The sequence below is a fragment of the Grammomys surdaster genome, unplaced genomic scaffold, assembly GCF_004785775.1.
Source record: "Grammomys surdaster isolate TR1022 unplaced genomic scaffold, NIH_TR_1.0 125561, whole genome shotgun sequence".
Classification (NCBI taxonomy): domain Eukaryota; kingdom Metazoa; phylum Chordata; class Mammalia; order Rodentia; family Muridae; genus Grammomys; species Grammomys surdaster.
The window spans coordinates 1,807,171-1,814,652 of record NW_021620408.1 but is presented as its reverse complement, the minus strand read 5'-3'; positions in this window follow the sequence as shown (position 1 = coordinate 1,814,652).

Below are 7,482 nucleotides of genomic sequence, written 5' to 3'. Positions count from 1 at the left end.
TCTCTCTCTCTCTCTCTCTCTCTCTCTCTCTCTCTCTCTCTCTCTCTTGCTCTCTCTCTCTCTCTCTCTCCCTCTTTCTCTCTGTTTCTCTCTCTCTCACACATTCATTCATTCATTCATTCATTCATTCATTCATATCACAGACAAATGCACATGGCTTTGATCTCTGCTGGTCTGAAAGAAGTGGGCCCAACCCCCATCGCGTCTCCTACCCTGCAGTCCTGGGTTTCTGCAAAGCAATTCAACCCCCTGCACCCTGACACTGCCTTCCGTCTCTCCTAGCTCCAGCTCTGGGGTCACTGCCATCAGCTGGCTGGTGGAGTAGGGGTGAAGGGGAGGGTTGTTTCCTTTTACTCCCATGGTCCTCCTGAAAACATTAACAGTGGGGCAGCTGTTCCTACCCAGCTATGTGTGAAGGAGGGAAAGGGACAGACAGAGGCCCCTGTCGACTCTTCCTTCCTCTCCCTGCCTCTGGGGAGCTGTCCAGTCTTGGTGTGTCAGCTTTTACAGACTGTATGCATGCATGTGTGTGTGCTCGGTGTGGGTTGGGGGGCTTCACTCACCCATTTTCTGCCAGCTTCCAAGTCTCCCTCCATCCTGATTATTCCAGATGTGTGGGCCTCCCTCCGTGCCGCTCCTCCCCCTTCCCCTCTGTTTTTATAATCTGCAAACCCTGGATGCTCTCTTCACACCCTCCCTTCAACAGTGTTTCTCCCCTTCCCTCCCTCACTCATTTGTCCCTTGACAGATTTGTATGGAGTCCCGATGTGGCCCCAACTGTGACTTAGGGGCTAGAAAATAAGCTGGGCCTACCACCCACCTTCTGTTTAAATGACAAGAAAAGACAGATGCAGAATCGTCCCTAGGCCTCAGGAGAATAGAGACAGGCCCTCCTGAGCTTGTCTGGATGCTAGAATATTGCTTCAGGGAAGTAAAAGTGTGATCACGCTTGTGCATGTGTTTGCATGTGTGTGAGCATGTGTTGGTTGTGTGTATGTTTGTGGGTGACCTTGTGTCACTGCACATGTATATGTGAGCTCTCTGTCTCTGTGTCTGTGTTAGCATGTATGTAAGTGTGAGCATGCCTGTGTTTCTGCATGGGAGCTTGCGCATGTGTATGTGTGTTTCCTGGGTCTGGAGTCCCCTTCCTTTCCCGGCAGCACCTGAACGCCCACAGTCCAGGTGTGTGAATCCCCTGAGTTGTGTGTGGACTGTGGTACATGTGGGTGTGGTTGCATTTTGTACTGTGGGGGTGTGACATGTGGAGGGAGACCTCAGTGGTAGGTGAGGTGTAGTGTGGTACATAGCATATTTGGTGTGTGTGGTGTGATATGTGACACACAGTGTTTCTGGCGGGGTTGTGATCTGACTACAGGTTTGAAGAGTGTACAAGCCATGTATGCAACCTTGGTGGTGTGATGCTGAGACTTTCCTGTGCCTGGATCCAGCAGGATTGTTGTCAAGATCCCTTTCATGGCGTGGACAGAGATGACTCCATGTTACCTGCCTTCAAACATTGCCCCCGAGTTCAGGCCTCACTGCTGTGGAGTATAGAGCCTCCATCTTCTGTCCTCCCTGCCTGTTTCCCACTCTTTCTTTGTCTCCTCTATCTCCTGTGTCTCTGCCCCGGGTTACAGCCCTATGTGTTGCCTGCTGTGGCACTGATTAGTTTCAATTCAGACCTGATTGCAGAGCCCCTCCCTCGTGTGCATCCTCCAGCATCTTCTACGCCTCTCAGGCATTCTTCATCAGTCTCTGCCCACTCCCACCCCAGCCTTGTTCAAGTCCCCTCAGGCATGGCCCCTTGGTCAGGCTACTGTCCTGCTCTGAGCAGCCACCCCCCTCTCCCTTAGCTTTGGGGTGACTGCCATTGGTTGGGAAGTGTTTTTCATTCCGAGGCTCTTCAGAAAGGGCTTATTGTGAAGCAATTGTTGCTGCTGCCCATTCAGAGGTGTGTGTGCGTGTGCATGTGTGCATGTGTGCGTGTGTGTGTGTGGTGAGTGTGTGCATGTGTGCGTGTGCGTGTGTAGCTGCCTGGCAGCATGTCATCTCTGCCACTTGCTCTAATCCTTTACCCCACTCTGAGGTAATTCTCTTTACATTTTCTTTTGGTCATTGCACACTGAACAGCTCCTGTGAGGGTGTGGGCGAGCCCAGCTGCGGTCTGGGAGCAGGGAGAGGTCAGTGTGTGCCACAACATGTATGTAGGGGTCAAAGGACAACGTACGGGAATTAACTTCTTTTTCTTCTTTGTGGGTCCTGGGGACTGAACTCAGGTCTTCAGGTTTTGTGCTAGGTACCTCTCACAGCCTTCTCACTGGCGCTCAGGAATCACTTCCAGGCTCCTATCTGGGGTCACAGGGTCACAGCTATCTTCTCTTCTCTTGATGACTCTCTCTCTCTCTCTCTCTCTCTCTCTCTTTCATACACACACACACATACACACACACACACATGCACACACACACGCAGTGCAGGGTCCAGGCATTCAGGACCCTCCCCCACTGCCCAGCCCCCTACCCCTCACGGCCCACCTCTTCCTTTCACTCCCAGCCCTGTGTCCCTACAGGCCACCAGTGTCCCTACAGGCCACCAGTGTCTCTTCTCAAGGCAACTCCCCACTGCCTGCTAAAGAGTTTTGTGGCCTCTCCTTGCAGACAACTGTCTGCTCTTTCTTCTCTGTGGCCCTATTGTGTGTGTTGCTTTTGTCCTGGCCTTGCTTACCTGGGTGACCTGAGCATCCTAACCTGTAAACCTGCAGTTGTCACTCTGTCCCATGAATGTATGTCACCTTCTTTCTCTTGTCCTCTTTTACTTTAAAACAGGATACAGCTTATTGACCACGGAATAATTGGCTCTGAATTTTGTGGCTGCCCCATCTTTGTTGACATCTCAAACTGCTTCACCAACCTCTGCCTCTGTCTCTCTTTCTCCCGCCACTCCTGCACACACCCCTCTCCCGCCCCCAGACACTTTCTCGGGAGCCTGGACAGATTCCTCAGCTGTTGCCTGTCACTTCTGAATCTGAGGGGGAGAACAGGATTCCGGTCCCCATCCTTCTGTCTTCCGTCTCCTTTGTAAGCTCCTTGCTCCCTGGTGTAGCTGGCTTTGAGTTGGGATCTTGGAATCAAGTGTCAGACCCACATACCTATCTTGGCTTGTCTTTCCTATCCCCAAATGTCTCCTCAAGCCCCACATTGCCCCCACTCCTGGAAGATTTCTTGTCTGGATCTCCTCATTAGACTTTCTGATGCCCCCTGACACAAGGCTCTCGTGAGCTTGCAGACCTTCTCCCTCTCCACACCCTGTCATAATTATCCGCAGCCTCCAGGCACACTGGCCCAGCCTCCCCTACTCCCCAGGGCCCCTTCTTGCTCCTCTGCTTGCCCACAAACTCTGTCCCTATTCCAGGGCTCAGCACCCTCTCCGTAGGAACCACCCTGGTATCTGTCACCCAAGTCCAGGCCTTCCAGCATTCCTAATTTACTCTAAACCACCCCACTTTTGTGTTGGTCTTGCCTACAGGCCCCTAGTATAGCCCCCACCACCTCACTCAGAACCCCAACTTGGCTGACATGCGCTCTATGCCCTGTTTATGAGTTTCACCTAATAGATCCTGCCTCCCCTCTGGGACCCAGCTTCCCTGACACTTGTCACCTGGTACAGGTACCCCTGGCCTCCCTTCACCAGGCAGTCAGGGTGTTCAACAACTGACTAGTATCTGTTGGGCCGCCCTGAGAGGTAGACGTTTGGCTTGGGCTGGAGCGGCAACACAGTACCTGTTCTGCACAGTCCTCATCTGCATCTCCCAACATCCTCTGCTTCCCTTCCCTTCCTTTCCATGCTTTGGGTGTGTCTGCTGTCTGAGGAGGGACTATGAGCCCTGGCCCCAGACAGAAGATTGGAGTCTGTCGCCTCTGGGTGTTGGACTTTATCTCTGTGGATCAGTCATACATACAGCTTGCACGTGTCAGTGGGCACGTGTCTGGCACTCCATGTGTTGGGGTGTAGACCTGACTGCCATATTTGCCCATCTTTTTGTGGGTCACTGGTCATTCTGTCAGTGCAAGCGGTGACTTGGGTGTCTGTGTTCTCCTGTCTGGGTGATCGTGTGTACTTCCTTTTCTCTGTCTGTGGTATATCCACCAACCTGCCCTCCTGCCTACTTCTTCCCTGTGGCCTTCTTCCTTGTAGCCCCTCTCTTGGGGACTTTGCTAGGGCCTGCATGTCAATGTCTGTTCCTGGTGGCCTCACAGGCGGGCGATGTGCGTCTTAGCTCTGGCTGAGATGGCTCAGTGTGGGCTCAGCTTGTGTGCCTCATCCTGAGCCGAAGCTCCAGCTTGGATAGCCTGCCATCTCCCCCCCCTCCCTCCCTCCCTCCTTCCCTTTCTCTTAAGCTTTCTTCTTTCTTCAGCCTTTGTCTATGCCCTGTCCTTCTCCCCAGCGCTGTTCACTTTGCCTCCTCTGGTTACCTCTCCTGCAGAGCCAATGTTGGAAGAACTTTGGGGTTCATCTGAATATCCCTCAAGCCCCATAGGGGTGGAACTGCTTGGGGCTTCTCATGGTCTTTTTTTTCTTTTCTCTACCTGTTCTCCTGAGGTCTCTAAGGGCACCCCATCACAGACCTCCAGTTCCCAGTCCTAACCACATGGACCGGAGACTCCAGCTCTTGGCCAGCTGCTCTTCCTTGTCTCCAGCATCTTCTGCCACTAGCCCTTGTTTCCCTCTGCCCAACCTTTCCTTAAATGTGATAAGCTGCTTGTACCCCAGGACCTTCGTACCTATGTGTCTCCCTGCCTGGAACCTGTTGCCCGAGGCTTACCTGCCCTCGGTGTCTCCTCTTCAGAGAGGCCTTCCCTAGGGTCCTTGCTGTCCTCAGCAGACACTCCTCATCTGACTTTATAGCTGTCAACGAACACAGCCCTTTTAGGCATAGTCTCTGTCTCCCACGCAAGCCTCTTCCTCCCATGTTGCCTACCCCCACCCTCCACTGCCTTTCAACCTCCAGTCTGTCCTTCCAGGTTTTCTTCTCCTCAGGGACCCGCTTGCCAGCTCCCTGAACCTCCACCTGTCCAAGCCTCAGAGCCTCTACACTTTCCATGGTACCGCCCTCTTGGCCCTACTTTTTGAATTCCAGTGTATTTTGCTATTTCTTTTTAAATTAAAAACTTTTAAATCCAGATGAAATCCATACAACCTGTAATCAGCTTCTGGAAGTGACCATTCCCAGTGTGTAGGGATACTGCCTTTCACCAATTCCCCTCCCCGCCTGTCCCTCTTCAGCACACTGGCCATTAGCCATCTGTGATGGACATACCATGTGACTTGAGGGTGGGCTCGGGCTGTCCCCTGTGGGAGGCTGGGAGTTTCCTTATTCATTCCTTTCTAAGAGGACCATGACTTTTACTACTTTTAGGAGCCATAGTCTGACTGGGATGATCCAGGTCACCCAAGCTGGCTGTAGCCTGTGGCCCCCTGAGGCCGTGGCTCACAGTCTCCTTACCCAGATGCCTCTGTGTACCCCCTGGTGTCTCTGCTGTTCTTTGCCAGTCTCTCCTGCTACCCTTGGCTAACCACCTCGCCCCGATTCCTCTGGCACCCTCTCTAGACACCAGTCTTCTGAGGTACCCTCCATTTGTCCCTCTGCTTCAGCCCACTCTGTCCCTTGAAGATCTGGAGTGGGTGCAGTTCAGGCCTTAGCCTGGTGGTGGCACACTTTCCACACCTCATCCTCCTTTGTCACCAGCTGGGATGGGATGGTCACCAGCATCTGAATGGCCAGCCACACACCTTACCCTCAGGACCATTGTACCCACCACCTTTCCTGGCCACAGGGTCAAGCCTGACCTTTCTTGGGCTCCCATCTGGCTGCAAGTCCCCTCCCTGAGCCTGTGAGTGGTTCTGATGCTCCAGATCCCTTAATTCTCTGACACCTATGCAGTTAGCATTCTCCCTCTGACGTATCCCTAGGGAAGAGCTTCCAGAACATCCTCTGCTGATGCTGAGTACTGCAGGCATCAGGGAGTCCATCAGGGTCCCATGAACCGGTTAGTGTTCAAGTGCCAAGAGGGGCTTTCCTTCAGCACCTGTGGAGAAAGCCATTGGGTGAGAAGGTTGGAGAAGAGAGACGTGTCCCAGGCTAGCCTTCCTGAGGGACATGTCCCAGGCCAGCCCTCCTCTGTGTCTGCCCCTTTCCCATGTCTTAGTGTTAGCTGGATGGCTCTGGACACCGTGAGTGAGCATCAGAGATGCATGTGTGCACAGAAGCTGCTGCTGCCCACTAGGTCTCTCTTCTCTCGGTAGGACCGCCTGTCCATAGAACTGTGCTGTTTTCTTATCTGCCCTAGTCCTCGGGATGCTTCCAATCTTTAAGGAGTGGAGACTGAGGGAGTCCCTCTGGCCTTCTCTGGGGAATGTTTTCGTTCTCTGGGAGCCAGATTTTTATCTTCCCTTCAGTGTGTGTGTGTGTGTGTGTGTTCACAAGTGCTTCTTACCTCAAATTCCTCTGTATATATAGGGCATTGCTTGGGAGGGCTGATGTATCACGTTCCCTCCCACAGCTCTTGGGCCTCTCTACCCTCTGCACCTATCTGCATGTCCCCCACTCCTCTCTCCTGGCTCTTGGGCTGAGCTGTCAGCACCTCTCCTTGTTCTGTCTTCAGGCTCTCTCTTTCTCAGCTCCCTGCTCTTCCTTCTCCTCTTGGCTCCTCTGTCTCCTTCCAGCTCACTTTTTCCAGATGTGCCACATCTGACTGCTTCGTGCCTCATGGGTCCCCACTCATTCCCTGCTCAGGATCTGTCTGCTCCTCTTCAACCAATGAATGCTGGTTTGTGTGTGTGTGTGTGTGTGTGTGTGTGTGTGTGTGTGTGAGAGAGAGAGAGAGAGAGAGAGAGAGAGAGAGAGAGAGAGAGACCTATTGCTTCACACACATACATACACACACACACACACACACACACACACACACACACACACACACACCTGTCTACTCCTAACTGCCAGACTCCTCTAGGTAGCTGTCTTAGATTCCTGCCTCCTCTCTGTGCCCCACTGTGGCTCACCCACTCCTGGGTGCCATGTTCTCTGTACCATCTCTCACATACATTGTCTCTTCCTCCTGAGCTACAGGCACAGGATCTGGAGCCAGAGATCCCTTGGTAGCCAGCCATCCCTCTCATCCCTCTCATCCCCCAGGAAGCCCCTAAACATCTCCCGATCTACTCTCTGCAGCAACTCCTTTCAGAGCAACCAACCTAACCAGAGAAGGACCAGCCTGGCTTCCTCTGAAACCTCCTTCCTCAGAGCTCCCTTTGTGGGTCAGAAATGTCCCACTCCAACATCAGCCTTAGGACGTGTGAAGAACAGAGCTACCTTCCTGGCCTAGGAGAAAGTCCTCTCCACCCTGTGCCCTGCCTCACACTGTGTACTTTTGCTCTTGCAAGTTTGAATCCTGGACCTGGCAAACAGCTCTCCGCACCTTC